The following is a 19,978-nucleotide window of genomic DNA, read 5'->3' on the forward strand; positions in this document are numbered from 1 at the left end:
AGCTGTTAGATTGTTGCACAGTGTCCCAGCTGTTAGATTGTTATACAGTGCCCCAGCTGTTAGATCATTGTACACTGCCCCAGCTGTTAGATTTTTACACAGTATCCCAGCTGTTAGATTGTTATACACTGTCCCAGCTGTTAGATTGTTGCACAGTGTCCCAGCTGTTTGATTGTTGCACAGTGTCCCAGCTGTTAGATTGTTATACACTGTCCCAGCTGTTAGATTGTTGCACAGTGTCCCAGCTGTTAGATTGTTGCACAGTGTCCCAGCTGTTAGATTGTTATACACTGTCCCAGCTGTTAGATTTTTACACAGTATCCCAGCTGTTAGATTGTTATACACTGTCCCAGCTGTTAGATTGTTATACACTGTCCCAGCTGTTAGATTTTTACACAGTATCCCAGCTGTTAGATTGTTACACACTGCTCCAGCTGTTAGATTGTTATACACTGCCCCAGCTGTTAGATTGTTATACACTGTCGCAGATGTTAGATTGTCACACACTGCCCCAGCTGTTAGATTGTTATACACTGTCCCAGCTGTTAGATTGTTACACAGTGTCCCAGCTGTTAGATTGTTATAGTGTCCCAGCTGTTAGATTGTTACACAGTGTCCCAGCTGTTAGATTGTTATAGTGTCCCAGCTGTTAGATTGTTATACACTGCCCCAGCTGTTAGATTGTTATACAATGTACCAGCTGTTAGATTGTTATACAATGCCCCAGCTGTTAGATTGTTATACACTGTCCCAGCTGTTACATTGTTATACAGTGTCCAAGCTGTTAGATTGTTTAACACTGTCCCAGCTGTTAGATTGTCATACACTGTCCCGGCTGTTAGATTGTTATACACTGTCCCAGCTGTTAGATTGTCATACACTGTCCCGGCTGTTAGATTGTTATACACTGTCCCAGCTGTTAGATTGTCATACACTGTCCCGGCTGTTAGATTGTTAGACAGTGTCCCCAGCTGTTAGATTGTTATACACTGCCCCAGCTGTTAGATTGTTAGACAGTGTCCCAGCTGTTAGATTGTTATACACTGTCCCGGCTGTTAGATTGTTACACAGTGCCCCAGCTGTTAGATTGTTATACACTGTCCCAGCTGTTAGATTGTTGTACAGTGTCCCAGCTGTTAGATTCTTATACACTGTCCCAGCTGTTAGATTGTTATGCACTGCCCAGCTGTTAGATTGTTATACAGTGCCCCAGCTGTTAGATTGTTATACTCTGTCCCAGCTGTTAGATTGTTACACAGTGTCCAAGCTGTTAGATTGTTATATATTTCCACAAGCTTTTAGATTGTTATACAGTGTCACAGAGTTAGATTGTTATACAGTGTACACGCTGTTAGATTGTTATTCAGTGCCCCAGCAGTTAGATTGTTATGCTATTTTCCCAGCTGTTAGATTGTTATACACTGTCCCAGCTGTTAGACTGTTATACAGTGTCCCAGCTGTTAGATTGTTATACACTGTCCCAGCTGTTAGATTGTTACACAGTGTCCCAGCTGTTAGATTGTTATACACTGTCCCAGCTGTTAGATTGTTATACAGTGTCCCAGCTGTTAGATTGTTATTCACTGCCCCAGCTGTTAGATTGTTATACAGTGTCCCAGCTGTTAGATTGTTATACATTGCCCCAGCTGTTAGATTGTTATACACTGTCGCACGTGTTAGATTGTCACACACTGTCCCAGCTGTTAGATTGTTATACACTGCCCCAGCTGTTAGATTGTTATACATTGCCCCAGCTGTTAGATTGTTATACACTGTCGCAGGTGTAAGATTGTCACACACTGTCCCAGCTGTTAGATTGTTATACACTGTCCCAGCTGTTAGATTGTTATACACAGTCCCAGCTGTTAGATTGTTATACACTGCCCCAGCTGTTAGATTGTTACACACTGTCCCAGCTGTTAGATTGTTAAGCAGTGCCCCAGCTGTTTGATTGTTATACACTGTCCCATCTGTTAGATTGTTATACACTGCCCCAGCTGTTAGATTGTTATACACTGTCCCAGCTGTTAGATTGTTATACACTGCCCCAGCTGTTAGATTGTTATACACTGTCGCAGATGTTAGATTGTCACACACTGCCCCAGCTGTTAGATTGTTATACATTGCCCCAGCTGTTAGATTGTTATACACTGTCCCAGCTGTTAGATTGTTACACAGTGTCCCAGCTGTTAGATTGTTATAGTGTCCCAGCTGTTAGATTGTTATACAGTGTCCCAGCTGTTAGATTGTTACACAGTGTCCCAGCTGTTAGATTGTTATACACTGCCCCAGCTGTTAGATTGTAATACATTGTCCCAGCTGTTAGATTGTCATACACTGTCCCGGCTGTTAGATTGTTATACACTGTCCCAGCTGTTAGATTGTTATACAGTGTCCCAGCTGTTAGATTGTAATACATTGTCCCAGCTGTTATTTGTCATACACTGTCCCGGCTGTTAGATTGTTATACACTGTCCCAGCTGTTAGATTGTCATACACTGTCCCGGCTGTTAGATTGTTTAACACTGCCCCAGCTGTTAGATTGTTAGACAGTGTCCCCAGCTGTTAGATTGTTATACAGTGTCCCAGCTGTTAGATTGTAATACATTGTCCCAGCTGTTAGATTGTTATACACTGCCCCAGCTGTTAGATTGTTATACAGTGTCCCAGCTGTTAGATTGTAATACATTGTCCCAGCTGTTAGATTGTTATACACTGTCCCAGCTGTTAGATTGTTTAACACTGCCCCAGCTGTTAGATTGTTAGACAGTGTCCCCAGCTGTTAGATTGTTATACATTGCCCCAGCTGTTAGATTGTCAAACACTGTCCCAGCTGTTAGATTGTTATACACTGTCCCAGCTGTTAGATTGTTATACAGTGCCCCACCTGTTAGATTGTTATACACTGTCCCAGCTGTTAGATTGTTATACAGTGTCCCAGCTGTTAGATTGTTATACACTGTCCCAGCTGTTAGATTGTTATACAGTGCCCCACCTGTTAGATTGTTATACACTGTCCCAGCTGTTAGATTGTTATACAGTGCCCAGCTGTTAGATTGTTATGCACTGCCCCAGCTGTTAGATTGTTACACAGTGTCCCAGCTGTTAGATTGTTATACACTGTCCCAGCTGTTAGATTGTTATACAGTGCCCAGCTGTTAGATTGTTATGCACTGCCCCAGCTGTTAGATTGTTACACAGTGTCCCAGCTTTTAGATTGTTATACACTGTCCCAGCTGTTAGATTGTTATGCAGTGCCCAGCTGTTAGATGGTTATGCACTGCCCCAGCTGTTAGATTGTTACACAGTGTCCCAGCTGTTAGATTGTTATACACTGTCCCAGCTGTTAGATTGTTATACAGTGCCCAGCTGTTAGATTGTTATGCACTGCCCCAACTGTTAGATTGTTATGCAGTGTCCCAGCTGTTATATTGTTATACACTGTCCCCAGCTGTTAGATTGTTATACAGTGTCCCAGCTGTTAGATTGTTATACACTGTCCCAGCTGTTAGAATGTTATATATTGCCCCAGCTGTTAAATTGTTATACAGTGTCCCAGCTGTTAGATTGTTATACACTGCCCCAGCTGTTAATTTTTCATACACTGTCGCAGCTGTTAGATTGTTATATATTGCCCCAGCTGTTAAATTGTTATACAGTGCCCCAGCTGTTAGATTGTTATACACTGTCCCAGCTGTTACATTGTTATATAGTGTCCAAGCTGTTAGATTGTTATACACTGTCCCAGCTGTTACATTGTTATATAGTGTCCAAGTTGTTAGATTGTTTAACACTGTCCCAGCTGTTAGATTGTTTAACACTGCCGCAGCTGTTAGATTGTTACACAGTGTCCCAGCTGTAAGATTGTTATACATTGCCCCAGCTGTTAGATTGTTATACAGTGTCCCAGCTGTTAGATTGTAATACATTGTCCCAGCTGTTAGATTGTCATACACTGTCCCGGCTGTTAGATTGTTATACACTGTCCCAGCTGTTAGATTGTCATACACTGTCCCGGCTGTTAGATTGTTTAACACTGCCCCAGCTTAGATTGTTAGACAGTGTCCCCAGCTGTTAGATTTTTATACACTGTCCCTGCTGTTAGATTGTTATGCACTGTCCCAGCTGTTAGATTGTTATACATTGCCCCAGCAGTTAGATCGTCATACACTGTCCCAGCTGTTCGATTGTTATGCACTGTCCTAGCTGTTAGATTGTTATACATTGCCCCAGCTGTTAGATTGTCATACACTGTCCCGGATGTTAGATGGTTATACACTGTCCCAGCTGTTAGATTGTTATGCACTGTCCCAGCTGGAAGATTGTTATACACTGCCCCAACTGTTAGATTGTTATACAGTGTCCCAGCTGTTAGATTGTTATACACTGTCCCAGCTGTTAGACTGTTATACACTGTCCCCAGCTGTTAGATTGTTATACAGTGTCCCAGCTGTTAGATTGTTATACACTGCCCCAGCTGTTAGATTGTTATACACTGTCCCAGCTGTTAGATTGTTATACAGTGCCCCACCTGTTAGATTGTTATACACTGTCCCAGCTGTTAGATTGTTATACAGTGCCCAGCTGTTAGATTGTTATGCACTGCCCCAGCTGTTAGATTGTTATACACTGTCCCAGCTGTTAGATTGTTATAGTGTCCCAGCTGTTAGATTGTTATGCACTGCCCCAGCTGTTAGATTGTTATACCGTGCCCCAGCTGTTAGATTGTTATACAGTCCCCAGATGTTAGATTGTTATACAGTGCCCCAGCTGTTAGATTGTTATACACTGCCCCAGCTGTTAGATTGTTATACACTGTCCCAGCTGTTAGATTGTTATACAGTGTCCCAGCTGTTAGATTGTTATACAGTTTCCCAGCTGTTTGATTGTTATACAATGCCCCAGCTGTTAGATTGTTATACAGTGCCCCAGCTGTTAGATTGTTATACAGTGTGCCAGCTGTTAGATTGTTATACAGTGTCCCAGCTGTTAGATTGTTATACAGTTTCCCAGCTGTTTGATTGTTATACAATGCCCCAGCTGTTAGATTGTTATACAGTGTGCCAGCTGTTAGATTGTTATACAGTGCCCCAGCTGTTAGATTGTTATACAGTGCCGCAGCTGTTAGATTGTTACACAGTGCCCCAGCTGTTAGATTGTTATACACTGCCCCAGCTGTTAGATTGTTATACAGTGTCCCAACTGTTTGATTGTTATACAATGCCCCAGCTGTTAGATTGTTATACACAGTCCCAGCTGTTAGATTGTTATACACTGCCCCAGCTGTTAGATTGTTATACAGTGCCCCAGCTGTTAGATTGTTATACACTGCCCCAGCTGTTAGATTGTTATACAGTGTCCCAACTGTTTGATTGTTATACAATGCCCCAGCTGTTAGATTGTTATACAGTGCCGCAGCTGTTAGATTGTTACACAGTGTCCCAGCTGTTAGATTGTTATACACTGTCCCAGCTGTTAGATTGTTATCCAGTGTCCCAGCTGTTAGATTGTAATACAGTGCCGCAGTTGTTAGATTGTTATGCAGTGCCCCCAGCTGTTAAATTGTTATACAGTGCCCCCAGCTGTTAGATTGTTACACACTGCCCCAGCTGTTAGATTGTTATTCACTGTCCCAGCTGTTAGATTGTTACGCAGTGTCCCAGCTGTTAGATTGGTATACACTGCCCCAGCTGTTAGATTGTTATCCAGTGTCCCTGCTGATGGATTGTTATACAATGTCCCAGCTGTTAGACTGTTATACAGTGTCCCAGCTGTTAGATTGTTATACACTGCCCCAGCTGTTAGATTGTTATACACTGCCCCAGCTGTTAGATTGTTATCCAGTGTCCCAGCTGTTAGATTGTTATGCAATGTCCCAGCTGTTAGACTTTTATACACTGCCCCACCTTTTAGATTGTTATGCACTGCCCCAGCTGTTAGATTGTTATACCATGTCCCAGCTGTTAGATTGTTATACAGTGTCCGAGCTGTTAGATTGTTATACACTGCCCCAGCTGTTAGATTGTTATAGTATTTTCCCAGCTGTTAGATTGTTATACAGTGCCCCAGCTGTTAGATTGTTATACACTGCCCCAGCTGTTAGATTGTTATCCAGTGTCCCAGCTGTTAGATTGTTATGCAATGTCCCAGCTGTTAGACTTTTATACACTGCCCCACCTTTTAGATTGTTATGCACTGCCCCAGCTGTTAGATTGTTATACAATGTCCCAGCTGTTAGATTGTTATACAGTGTCCGAGCTGTTAGATTGTTATACACTGCCCCAGCTGTTAGATTGTTATAGTATTTTCCCAGCTGTTAGATTGTTATACAGTGTCCCAGCTGTTAGATTGTTATACACTGCCCCAGCTGTTAGATTATTATGCAGTGTTCCAGCTGTTAGATTGTTATACAGTGTCGGAGCTGTTAGATTGTTATACACTGCCCCAGCTGTTAGATTGTTATACACTGCCCCAGCTGTTAGATTTTTATACAGTGTTCCAGCTGTTAGATTGTTATACACTGCCCCAGCTGTTAGATTTTTATACAGTGTCCCAGCTGTTAGATTGTTATATATTGCCACCAGCTGTTAGATTGTTATACACTGCCCCAGCTGTTAGATTGTTATACAGTGTCCCAGCTGTTAGATTGTTATATATTGCCACCAGCTGTTACATTGTTATACACTGCCCCAGCTGTTAGATTGTTGTACACTGCCCCAGCTATTAGATTGTTATACACTGTCCCAGCTGTTAGATTGTTATACAGTGTCCCAGCTGTTAGATTGTTATATATTGCCACCAGCTGTTAGATTGTTATACAGTGTCCCAGCTGTTAGATTTTTATGCACTGCCCCAGCTGTTAGATTTTCATACAGTGTCCCAGCTGTTAGATTGTTATACACTTCCCCAGCTGTTAATTTGTCATACACTATCCCAGCTGTTGGATTGTTATACAGTGTCCCCAGCTGTTAGATTGTTATACACTGTCCCAGCTGTTAGATTGTTATACAGTGTCCCAGCTGTTGGATTGTTATACACCGTCCCCAGCTGTTAGATTGTTATACAGTTCCCCAGCTGTTAGATTGTTATACAGTGCCCCAGCTGTTAGATTGTTATAGTGTCCCAGCTGTTAGATTGTTATACAGTGTCCCAGCTGTTAGATTGTTATACAGTGCCCGAGCTGTTATATTGTTATACACTGTCCCCAGCTGTTAGATTGTTATACAGTGTTCCAGCTGTTAGATTGTCATACAGTGCCCCAGCTGTTAGATTGTTATGCACTATCCCAGCTGTTAGATTGTTATACAATATCCCCAGCTGTTAGATTGTCATACAGTGTCCCAGCTGTTAGATTGTTAAACACTGCCCCAGCTGTTAGATTGTTATACAGTGTCCCAGCTGTTAGATTGTTATGCACTGTCCCAGCCGTTAGATTGTTATACTGTGTCACATCTGTTGGATTGTTATTCACTGCCCCAGCTGTTAGATTCTTATACACTGTCCCAGCTGTTAGATTGTTATACAGTGTCCCAGCTGTCAGATTGTTATACACTGCCCCAGCTGTTAGATTGTTGCACAGTGTCCCAGCTGTTAGTTTGTTATACAGTGTCCCAGCTGTTAGATTGTTATACAATATCCCCAGCTGTTAGATTGTTATACAGTGCCCCAGCTGTTAGATCGTTGAACACTGCCCCAGCTGTTAGATTGTTATACACTGTCCCAGCTGTTAGATTGTTATACAATATCCCCAGCTGTTAGATTGTCATACAGTGTCCCAGCTGTTCGATTGTTAAACACTGCCCCAGCTGTTAGATTGTTATGCACTGTCCCAGCTGTTAGATTTTTACACAGTGTCCCAGCTGTTAGATTGTTACACAGGGTCCCAGCTGTTAGATTGTTATACAGTGTCCCAGCTGTTAGATTGTTATACACTGTCCCAGCTGTTAGATTGTTACACAGTGTCCCAGCTGTTAGATTGTTATACACTGTCCCAGCTGTTAGATTGTTATACAGTGTCCCAGCTTGTTAGATTGTTACACAGTGCCCCAGCTGTTAGATTGTTATACACTGCCCCAGCTGTTAGATTGTTACACAGTGTCCCAGCTGTTAGATTGTTGCACAGTGCCCGGGCTGTTAGATTGTTACACAGTGTCCCAGCTGTTAGATTGTGATACAGTGCCCGGGCTGTTAGATTGTTATACAGTGTCCCAGCTTGTTAGATTGTTACACAGTGCCCCAGATGTTAGATTGTTATACAGTGCCCGGGCTGTTAGATTGTTATACAGTGTCCCAGCTTGTTAGATTGTTACACAGTGCCCCAGCTGTTAGATTGTTATACTCTGCCCCAGCTGTTAGATTGTTACACACTGCACCAGCTGTTAGATTGTGATACACCGCCCCAGCTGTTAGATTGTTATACAGTGTCCCAGCTGTTAGATTGTTATACACTGTCCCAGCTGTTAGATTGTTATACAGTGTCCCAGCTTGTTAGATTGTTACACAGTGCCCCAGCTTTTAGATTGTTATACACTGCCCCAACTGTTAGATTGTTATACACTGCCCCAGCTGTTAGATTGTTATACACTGTCCCATCTGTTAGATTGTTATACAGTGCCCGGGCTGTTAGATTGTGATACACTGCCCCAGCTGTTAGATTGTTATATACTGCCCCAGCTGTTAGATTGTTATACAGTGCCCCAGCTGTTAGATTGTTATACTCTGTCCCAGCTGTTAGGTTGTTATATATTGCCACCAGCTGTTAGATTGTTATACACTGTCCCAGCTGTTAGATGGTTATACAGTGTCCCAGCTGTTAGATTGTTATACACTGTCCCAGCTGTTAGATTGTTACACCGTGTCCCAGCTGTTAGATGGTTATACACTGTCCCAGCTGTTAGATTGTTATACAATGCCCCAGCTGTTAGATTGTTATACAGTGTCCCAGCTGTTAGATTGTTATACACTGCCCCAGCTGATAGATTGTTGAACACTGCCCCAGCTGTTAGATTGTTATACAGTGCCCCAGCTGTTAGATCATTGTACACTGCCCCAGCTGTTAGATTGTTATACACTGTCCCCAGCTGTTAGATTGTTGTACACTGCCCCAGCTGTTAGATTGTTATACACTGTCCCCAGCTGTTAGATTGTTATACACTGTCCCCAGCTGTTAGATTGTTGCACAGTGTCCCAGCTGTTAGATTGTTATACAGTGCCCCAGCTGTTAGATCATTGTACACTGCCCCAGCTGTTAGATTTTTACACAGTATCCCAGCTGTTAGATTGTTATACACTGTCCCAGCTGTTAGATTGTTGCACAGTGTCCCAGCTGTTTGATTGTTGCACAGTGTCCCAGCTGTTAGATTGTTATACACTGTCCCAGCTGTTAGATTTTTACACAGTATCCCAGCTGTTAGATTGTTATACACTGTCCCAGCTGTTAGATTGTTATACACTGTCCCAGCTGTTAGATTTTTACACAGTATCCCAGCTGTTAGATTGTTACACACTGCTCCAGCTGTTAGATTGTTATACACTGCCCCAGCTGTTAGATTGTTATACACTGTCGCAGATGTTAGATTGTCACACACTGCCCCAGCTGTTAGATTGTTATACACTGTCCCAGCTGTTAGATTGTTACACAGTGTCCCAGCTGTTAGATTGTTATAGTGTCCCAGCTGTTAGATTGTTATACAGTGTCACAGCTGTTAGATTGTTATACACTGCCCCAGCTGTTAGATTGTTATACAATGTACCAGCTGTTAGATTGTTATACAATGCCCCAGCTGTTAGATTGTTATACACTGTCCCAGCTGTTACATTGTTATACAGTGTCCAAGCTGTTAGATTGTTTAACACTGTCCCAGCTGTTAGATTGTCATACACTGTCCCGGCTGTTAGATTGTTATACACTGTCCCAGCTGTTAGATTGTCATACACTGTCCCGGCTGTTAGATTGTTATACACTGTCCCAGCTGTTAGATTGTCATACACTGTCCCGGCTGTTAGATTGTTAGACAGTGTCCCCAGCTGTTAGATTGTTATACACTGCCCCAGCTGTTAGATTGTTACACAGTGCCCCAGCTGTTAGATTGTTATACACTGTCCCAGCTGTTAGATTGTTGTACAGTGTCCCAGCTGTTAGATTCTTATACACTGTCCCAGCTGTTAGATTGTTATGCACTGCCCAGCTGTTAGATTGTTATACAGTGCCCCAGCTGTTAGATTGTTATACTCTGTCCCAGCTGTTAGATTGTTACACAGTGTCCAAGCTGTTAGATTGTTATATATTTCCACAAGCTTTTAGATTGTTATACAGTGTCACAGAGTTAGATTGTTATACAGTGTACACGCTGTTAGATTGTTATTCAGTGCCCCAGCAGTTAGATTGTTATGCTATTTTCCCAGCTGTTAGATTGTTATACACTGTCCCAGCTGTTAGACTGTTATACAGTGTCCCAGCTGTTAGATTGTTATACACTGTCCCAGCTGTTAGATTGTTACACAGTGTCCCAGCTGTTAGATTGTTATACACTGTCCCAGCTGTTAGATTGTTATACACTGTCCCATCTGTTAGATTGTTATACAGTGTCCCAGCTGTTAGATTGTTATTCACTGCCCCAGCTGTTAGATTGTTATACAGTGTCCCAGCTGTTAGATTGTTATACATTGCCCCAGCTGTTAGATTGTTATACACTGTCGCACGTGTTAGATTGTCACACACTGTCCCAGCTGTTAGATTGTTATACACTGCCCCAGCTGTTAGATTGTTATACATTGCCCCAGCTGTTAGATTGTTATACACTGTCGCAGGTGTAAGATTGTCACACACTGTCCCAGCTGTTAGATTGTTATACACTGTCCCAGCTGTTAGATTGTTATACACAGTCCCAGCTGTTAGATTGTTATACACTGCCCCAGCTGTTAGATTGTTACACACTGTCCCAGCTGTTAGATTGTTAAGCAGTGCCCCAGCTGTTTGATTGTTATACACTGTCCCATCTGTTAGATTGTTATACACTGCCCCAGCTGTTAGATTGTTATACACTGTCCCAGCTGTTAGATTGTTATACACTGCCCCAGCTGTTAGATTGTTATACACTGTCGCAGATGTTAGATTGTCACACACTGCCCCAGCTGTTAGATTGTTATACATTGCCCCAGCTGTTAGATTGTTATACACTGTCCCAGCTTGTTAGATTGTTACACAGTGCCCCAGATGTTAGATTGTTATACAGTGCCCGGGCTGTTAGATTGTTATACAGTGTCCCAGCTTGTTAGATTGTTACACAGTGCCCCAGCTGTTAGATTGTTATACTCTGCCCCAGCTGTTAGATTGTTACACACTGCACCAGCTGTTAGATTGTGATACACCGCCCCAGCTGTTAGATTGTTATACAGTGCCCCAGCTGTTTGATTGTTATACACTGTCGCAGCTGTTAGATTGTTACACAGTGTCCCAGCTGTTAGATTGTTATACACTGTCCCAGCTGTTAGATTGTTATACAGTGTCCCAGCTTGTTAGATTGTTACACAGTGCCCCAGCTTTTAGATTGTTATACACTGCCCCAACTGTTAGATTGTTATACACTGCCCCAGCTGTTAGATTGTTATACACTGTCCCATCTGTTAGATTGTTATACAGTGCCCGGGCTGTTAGATTGTGATACACTGCCCCAGCTGTTAGATTGTTATATACTGCCCCAGCTGTTAGATTGTTATACAGTGCCCCAGCTGTTAGATTGTTATACTCTGTCCCAGCTGTTAGGTTGTTATATATTGCCACCAGCTGTTAGATTGTTATACACTGTCCCAGCTGTTAGATGGTTATACAGTGTCCCAGCTGTTAGATTGTTATACACTGTCCCAGCTGTTAGATTGTTACACCGTGTCCCAGCTGTTAGATGGTTATACACTGTCCCAGCTGTTAGATTGTTATACAATGCCCCAGCTGTTAGATTGTTATACAGTGTCCCAGCTGTTAGATTGTTATACACTGCCCCAGCTGATAGATTGTTGAACACTGCCCCAGCTGTTAGATTGTTGAACACTGCCCCAGCTGTTAGATTGTTATACAGTGCCCCAGCTGTTAGATCATTGTACACTGCCCCAGCTGTTAGATTGTTATACACTGTCCCCAGCTGTTAGATTGTTGTACACTGCCCCAGCTGTTAGATTGTTATACACTGTCCCCAGCTGTTAGATTGTTATACACTGTCCCCAGCTGTTAGATTGTTGCACAGTGTCCCAGCTGTTAGATTGTTATACAGTGCCCCAGCTGTTAGATCATTGTACACTGCCCCAGCTGTTAGATTTTTACACAGTATCCCAGCTGTTAGATTGTTATACACTGTCCCAGCTGTTAGATTGTTGCACAGTGTCCCAGCTGTTTGATTGTTGCACAGTGTCCCAGCTGTTAGATTGTTATACACTGTCCCAGCTGTTAGATTGTTGCACAGTGTCCCAGCTGTTAGATTGTTGCACAGTGTCCCAGCTGTTAGATTGTTATACACTGTCCCAGCTGTTAGATTTTTACACAGTATCCCAGCTGTTAGATTGTTATACACTGTCCCAGCTGTTAGATTGTTATACACTGTCCCAGCTGTTAGATTTTTACACAGTATCCCAGCTGTTAGATTGTTACACACTGCTCCAGCTGTTAGATTGTTATACACTGCCCCAGCTGTTAGATTGTTATACACTGTCGCAGATGTTAGATTGTCACACACTGCCCCAGCTGTTAGATTGTTATACACTGTCCCAGCTGTTAGATTGTTACACAGTGTCCCAGCTGTTAGATTGTTATAGTGTCCCAGCTGTTAGATTGTTACACAGTGTCCCAGCTGTTAGATTGTTATAGTGTCCCAGCTGTTAGATTGTTATACACTGCCCCAGCTGTTAGATTGTTATACAATGTACCAGCTGTTAGATTGTTATACAATGCCCCAGCTGTTAGATTGTTATACACTGTCCCAGCTGTTACATTGTTATACAGTGTCCAAGCTGTTAGATTGTTTAACACTGTCCCAGCTGTTAGATTGTCATACACTGTCCCGGCTGTTAGATTGTTATACACTGTCCCAGCTGTTAGATTGTCATACACTGTCCCGGCTGTTAGATTGTTATACACTGTCCCAGCTGTTAGATTGTCATACACTGTCCCGGCTGTTAGATTGTTAGACAGTGTCCCCAGCTGTTAGATTGTTATACACTGCCCCAGCTGTTAGATTGTTAGACAGTGTCCCCAGCTGTTAGATTGTTATACACTGTCCCGGCTGTTAGATTGTTACACAGTGCCCCAGCTGTTAGATTGTTATACACTGTCCCAGCTGTTAGATTGTTGTACAGTGTCCCAGCTGTTAGATTCTTATACACTGTCCCAGCTGTTAGATTGTTATGCACTGCCCAGCTGTTAGATTGTTATACAGTGCCCCAGCTGTTAGATTGTTATACTCTGTCCCAGCTGTTAGATTGTTACACAGTGTCCAAGCTGTTAGATTGTTATATATTTCCACAAGCTTTTAGATTGTTATACAGTGTCACAGAGTTAGATTGTTATACAGTGTACACGCTGTTAGATTGTTATTCAGTGCCCCAGCAGTTAGATTGTTATGCTATTTTCCCAGCTGTTAGATTGTTATACACTGTCCCAGCTGTTAGACTGTTATACAGTGTCCCAGCTGTTAGATTGTTATACACTGTCCCAGCTGTTAGATTGTTACACAGTGTCCCAGCTGTTAGATTGTTATACACTGTCCCAGCTGTTAGATTGTTATACACTGTCCCATCTGTTAGATTGTTATACAGTGTCCCAGCTGTTAGATTGTTATTCACTGCCCCAGCTGTTAGATTGTTATACAGTGTCCCAGCTGTTAGATTGTTATACATTGCCCCAGCTGTTAGATTGTTATACACTGTCGCACGTGTTAGATTGTCACACACTGTCCCAGCTGTTAGATTGTTATACACTGCCCCAGCTGTTAGATTGTTATACATTGCCCCAGCTGTTAGATTGTTATACACTGTCGCAGGTGTAAGATTGTCACACACTGTCCCAGCTGTTAGATTGTTATACACTGTCCCAGCTGTTAGATTGTTATACACAGTCCCAGCTGTTAGATTGTTATACACTGCCCCAGCTGTTAGATTGTTACACACTGTCCCAGCTGTTAGATTGTTAAGCAGTGCCCCAGCTGTTTGATTGTTATACACTGTCCCATCTGTTAGATTGTTATACACTGCCCCAGCTGTTAGATTGTTATACACTGTCCCAGCTGTTAGATTGTTATACACTGCCCCAGCTGTTAGATTGTTATACACTGTCGCAGATGTTAGATTGTCACACACTGCCCCAGCTGTTAGATTGTTATACATTGCCCCAGCTGTTAGATTGTTATACACTGTCCCAGCTGTTAGATTGTTACACAGTGTCCCAGCTGTTAGATTGTTATAGTGTCCCAGCTGTTAGATTGTTATACAGTGTCCCAGCTGTTAGATTGTTACACAGTGTCCCAGCTGTTAGATTGTTATACACTGCCCCAGCTGTTAGATTGTAATACATTGTCCCAGCTGTTAGATTGTCATACACTGTCCCGGCTGTTAGATTGTTATACACTGTCCCAGCTGTTAGATTGTTATACAGTGTCCCAGCTGTTAGATTGTAATACATTGTCCCAGCTGTTATTTGTCATACACTGTCCCAGCTGTTAGATTGTTATACACTGTCCCAGCTGTTAGATTGTCATACACTGTCCCGGCTGTTAGATTGTTTAACACTGCCCCAGCTGTTAGATTGTTAGACAGTGTCCCCAGCTGTTAGATTGTTATACAGTGTCCCAGCTGTTAGATTGTAATACATTGTCCCAGCTGTTAGATTGTTATACACTGCCCCAGCTGTTAGATTGTTATACAGTGTCCCAGCTGTTAGATTGTAATACATTGTCCCAGCTGTTAGATTGTTATACACTGTCCCAGCTGTTAGATTGTTTAACACTGCCCCAGCTGTTAGATTGTTAGACAGTGTCCCCAGCTGTTAGATTGTTATACATTGCCCCAGCTGTTAGATTGTCAAACACTGTCCCAGCTGTTAGATTGTTATACACTGTCCCAGCTGTTAGATTGTTATACAGTGCCCCACCTGTTAGATTGTTATACACTGTCCCAGCTGTTAGATTGTTATACAGTGTCCCAGCTGTTAGATTGTTATACACTGTCCCAGCTGTTAGATTGTTATACAGTGCCCCACCTGTTAGATTGTTATACACTGTCCCAGCTGTTAGATTGTTATACAGTGCCCAGCTGTTAGATTGTTATGCACTGCCCCAGCTGTTAGATTGTTACACAGTGTCCCAGCTGTTAGATTGTTATACACTGTCCCAGCTGTTAGATTGTTATACAGTGCCCAGCTGTTAGATTGTTATGCACTGCCCCAGCTGTTAGATTGTTACACAGTGTCCCAGCTTTTAGATTGTTATACACTGTCCCAGCTGTTAGATTGTTATGCAGTGCCCAGCTGTTAGATGGTTATGCACTGCCCCAGCTGTTAGATTGTTACACAGTGTCCCAGCTGTTAGATTGTTATACACTGTCCCAGCTGTTAGATTGTTATACAGTGCCCAGCTGTTAGATTGTTATGCACTGCCCCAACTGTTAGATTGTTATGCAGTGTCCCAGCTGTTATATTGTTATACACTGTCCCCAGCTGTTAGATTGTTATACAGTGTCCCAGCTGTTAGATTGTTATACACTGTCCCAGCTGTTAGATTGTTATATATTGCCCCAGCTGTTAAATTGTTATACAGTGTCCCAGCTGTTAGATTGTTATACACTGCCCCAGCTGTTAATTTTTCATACACTGTCGCAGCTGTTAGATTGTTATACACTGTCCCAGCTGTTAGAATGTTATATATTGCCCCAGCTGTTAAATTGTTATACAGTGCCCCAGCTGTTAGATTGTTATACACTGTCCCAGCTGTTACATTGTTATATAGTGTCCAAGCTGTTAGATTGTTATCCACTGTCCCAGCTGTTACATTGTTATATAGTGTCCAAGTTGTTAGATTGTTTAACACTGTCCCAGCTGTTAGATTGTTTAACACTGCCGCAGCTGTTAGATTGTTACACAGTGTCCCAGCTGTAAGATTGTTATACATTGCCCCAGCTGTTAGATTGTTATACAGTGTCCCAGCTGTTAGATTGTAATACATTGTCCCAGCTGTTAGATTGTCATACACTGTCCCGGCTGTTAGATTGTTATACACTGTCCCAGCTGTTAGATTGTCATACACTGTCCCGGCTGTTAGATTGTTTAACACTGCCCCAGCTTAGATTGTTAGACAGTGTCCCCAGCTGTTAGATTTTTATACACTGTCCCTGCTGTTAGATTGTTATGCACTGTCCCAGCTGTTAGATTGTTATACATTGCCCCAGCAGTTAGATCGTCATACACTGTCCCAGCTGTTCGATTGTTATTCACTGTCCTAGCTGTTAGATTGTTATACATTGCCCCAGCTGTTAGATTGTCATACACTGTCCCGGCTGTTAGATGGTTATACACTGTCCCAGCTGTTAGATTGTTATGCACTGTCCCAGCTGGAAGATTGTTATACACTGCCCCAACTGTTAGATTGTTATACAGTGTCCCAGCTGTTAGATTGTTATACACTGTCCCAGCTGTTAGACTGTTATACACTGTCCCCAGCTGTTAGATTGTTATACAGTGTCCCAGCTGTTAGATTGTTATACACTGCCCCAGCTGTTAGATTGTTATACACTGTCCCAGCTGTTAGATTGTTATACAGTGCCCCACCTGTTAGATTGTTATACACTGTCCCAGCTGTTAGATTGTTATACAGTGCCCAGCTGTTAGATTGTTATGCACTGCCCCAGCTGTTAGATTGTTATACACTGTCCCAGCTGTTAGATTGTTATAGTGTCCCAGCTGTTAGATTGTTATGCACTGCCCCAGCTGTTAGATTGTTATACCGTGCCCCAGCTGTTAGATTGTTATACAGTCCCCAGATGTTAGATTGTTATACAGTGCCCCAGCTGTTAGATTGTTATACACTGCCCCAGCTGTTAGATTGTTATACACTGTCCCAGCTGTTAGATTGTTATACAGTGTCCCAGCTGTTAGATTGTTATACAGTTTCCCAGCTGTTTGATTGTTATACAATGCCCCAGCTGTTAGATTGTTATACAGTGCCCCAGCTGTTAGATTGTTATACAGTGTGCCAGCTGTTAGATTGTTATACAGTGTCCCAGCTGTTAGATTGTTATACAGTTTCCCAGCTGTTTGATTGTTATACAATGCCCCAGCTGTTAGATTGTTATACAGTGTGCCAGCTGTTAGATTGTTATACAGTGCCCCAGCTGTTAGATTGTTATACAGTGCCGCAGCTGTTAGATTGTTACACAGTGCCCCAGCTGTTAGATTGTTATACACTGCCCCAGCTGTTAGATTGTTATACAGTGTCCCAACTGTTTGATTGTTATACAATGCCCCAGCTGTTAGATTGTTATACACAGTCCCAGCTGTTAGATTGTTATACACTGCCCCAGCTGTTAGATTGTTATACAGTGCCCCAGCTGTTAGATTGTTATACACTGCCCCAGCTGTTAGATTGTTATACAGTGTCCCAACTGTTTGATTGTTATACAATGCCCCAGCTGTTAGATTGTTATACAGTGCCGCAGCTGTTAGATTGTTACACAGTGTCCCAGCTGTTAGATTGTTATACACTGTCCCAGCTGTTAGATTGTTATCCAGTGTCCCAGCTGTTAGATTGTAATACAGTGCCCCAGCTGTTAGATTGTTATGCAGTGCCCCAGCTGTTAAATTGTTATACAGTGCCCCCAGCTGTTAGATTGTTACACACTGCCCCAGCTGTTAGATTGTTATTCACTGTCCCAGCTGTTAGATTGTTACGCAGTGTCCCAGCTGTTAGATTGGTATACACTGCCCCAGCTGTTAGATTGTTATCCAGTGTCCCTGCTGATGGATTGTTATACAATGTCCCAGCTGTTAGACTGTTATACAGTGTCCCAGCTGTTAGATTGTTATACACTGCCCCAGCTGTTAGATTGTTATACACTGCCCCAGCTGTTAGATTGTTATCCAGTGTCCCAGCTGTTAGATTGTTATGCAATGTCCCAGCTGTTAGACTTTTATACACTGCCCCACCTTTTAGATTGTTATGCACTGCCCCAGCTGTTAGATTGTTATACCATGTCCCAGCTGTTAGATTGTTATACAGTGTCCGAGCTGTTAGATTGTTATACACTGCCCCAGCTGTTAGATTGTTATAGTATTTTCCCAGCTGTTAGATTGTTATACAGTGCCCCAGCTGTTAGATTGTTATACACTGCCCCAGCTGTTAGATTGTTATCCAGTGTCCCAGCTGTTAGATTGTTATGCAATGTCCCAGCTGTTAGACTTTTATACACTGCCCCACCTTTTAGATTGTTATGCACTGCCCCAGCTGTTAGATTGTTATACAATGTCCCAGCTGTTAGATTGTTATACAGTGTCCGAGCTGTTAGATTGTTATACACTGCCCCAGCTGTTAGATTGTTATAGTATTTTCCCAGCTGTTAGATTGTTATACAGTGTCCCAGCTGTTAGATTGTTATACACTGCCCCAGCTGTTAGATTATTATGCAGTGTTCCAGCTGTTAGATTGTTATACAGTGTCGGAGCTGTTAGATTGTTATACACTGCCCCAGCTGTTAGATTGTTATACACTGCCCCAGCTGTTAGATTTTTATACAGTGTTCCAGCTGTTAGATTGTTATACACTGCCCCAGCTGTTAGATTTTTATACAGTGTCCCAGCTGTTAGATTGTTATATATTGCCACCAGCTGTTAGATTGTTATACACTGCCCCAGCTGTTAGATTGTTATACAGTGTCCCAGCTGTTAGATTGTTATATATTGCCACCAGCTGTTACATTGTTATACACTGCCCCAGCTGTTAGATTGTTGTACACTGCCCCAGCTATTAGATTGTTATACACTGTCCCAGCTGTTAGATTGTTATACAGTGTCCCAGCTGTTAGATTGTTATATATTGCCACCAGCTGTTAGATTGTTATACAGTGTCCCAGCTGTTAGATTTTTATGCACTGCCCCAGCTGTTAGATTTTATACAGTGTCCCAGCTGTTAGATTGTTATACACTTCCCCAGCTGTTAATTTGTCATACACTATCCCAGCTGTTAGATTGTTATACAGTGTCCCCAGCTGTTAGATTGTTATACACTGTCCCAGCTGTTAGATTGTTATACAGTGTCCCAGCTGTTGGATTGTTATACACCGTCCCCAGCTGTTAGATTGTTATACAGTTCCCCAGCTGTTAGATTGTTATACAGTGCCCCAGCTGTTAGATTGTTATAGTGTCCCAGCTGTTAGATTGTTATACAGTGTCCCAGCTGTTAGATTGTTATACAGTGCCCGAGCTGTTATATTGTTATACACTGTCCCCAGCTGTTAGATTGTTATACAGTGTTCCAGCTGTTAGATTGTCATACAGTGCCCCAGCTGTTAGATTGTTATGCACTATCCCAGCTGTTAGATTGTTATACAGTGTCCCAGCTGTTGGATTGTTATACAGTGTCCCAGCTGTTAGATTGTAATACATTGTCCCAGCTGTTAGATTGTCATACACTGTCCCAGCTGTTAGAATGTTATACACTGTCCCAGCTGTTAGATTGTCATACACTGTCCCAGCTGTTAGATTGTTTAACACTGCCCCAGCTTAGATTGTTAGACAGTGTCCCCAGCTGTTAGATTTTATACACTGTCCCTGCTGTTAGATTGTTATGCACTGTCCCAGCTGTTAGATTGTTATACATTGCCCCAGCTGTTAGATCGTTATACACTGTCCCAGCTGTTCGATTGTTATACACTGTCCTAGCTGTTAGATTGTTATACATTGCCCCAGCTGTTAGATTGTTATACACTGTCCCAGCTGTTAGATGGTTAT

This window comes from Hemiscyllium ocellatum, chromosome 38 (assembly GCF_020745735.1).
Source record: "Hemiscyllium ocellatum isolate sHemOce1 chromosome 38, sHemOce1.pat.X.cur, whole genome shotgun sequence".
In the NCBI taxonomy this organism is placed as follows: Eukaryota; Metazoa; Chordata; class Chondrichthyes; order Orectolobiformes; family Hemiscylliidae; genus Hemiscyllium; species Hemiscyllium ocellatum.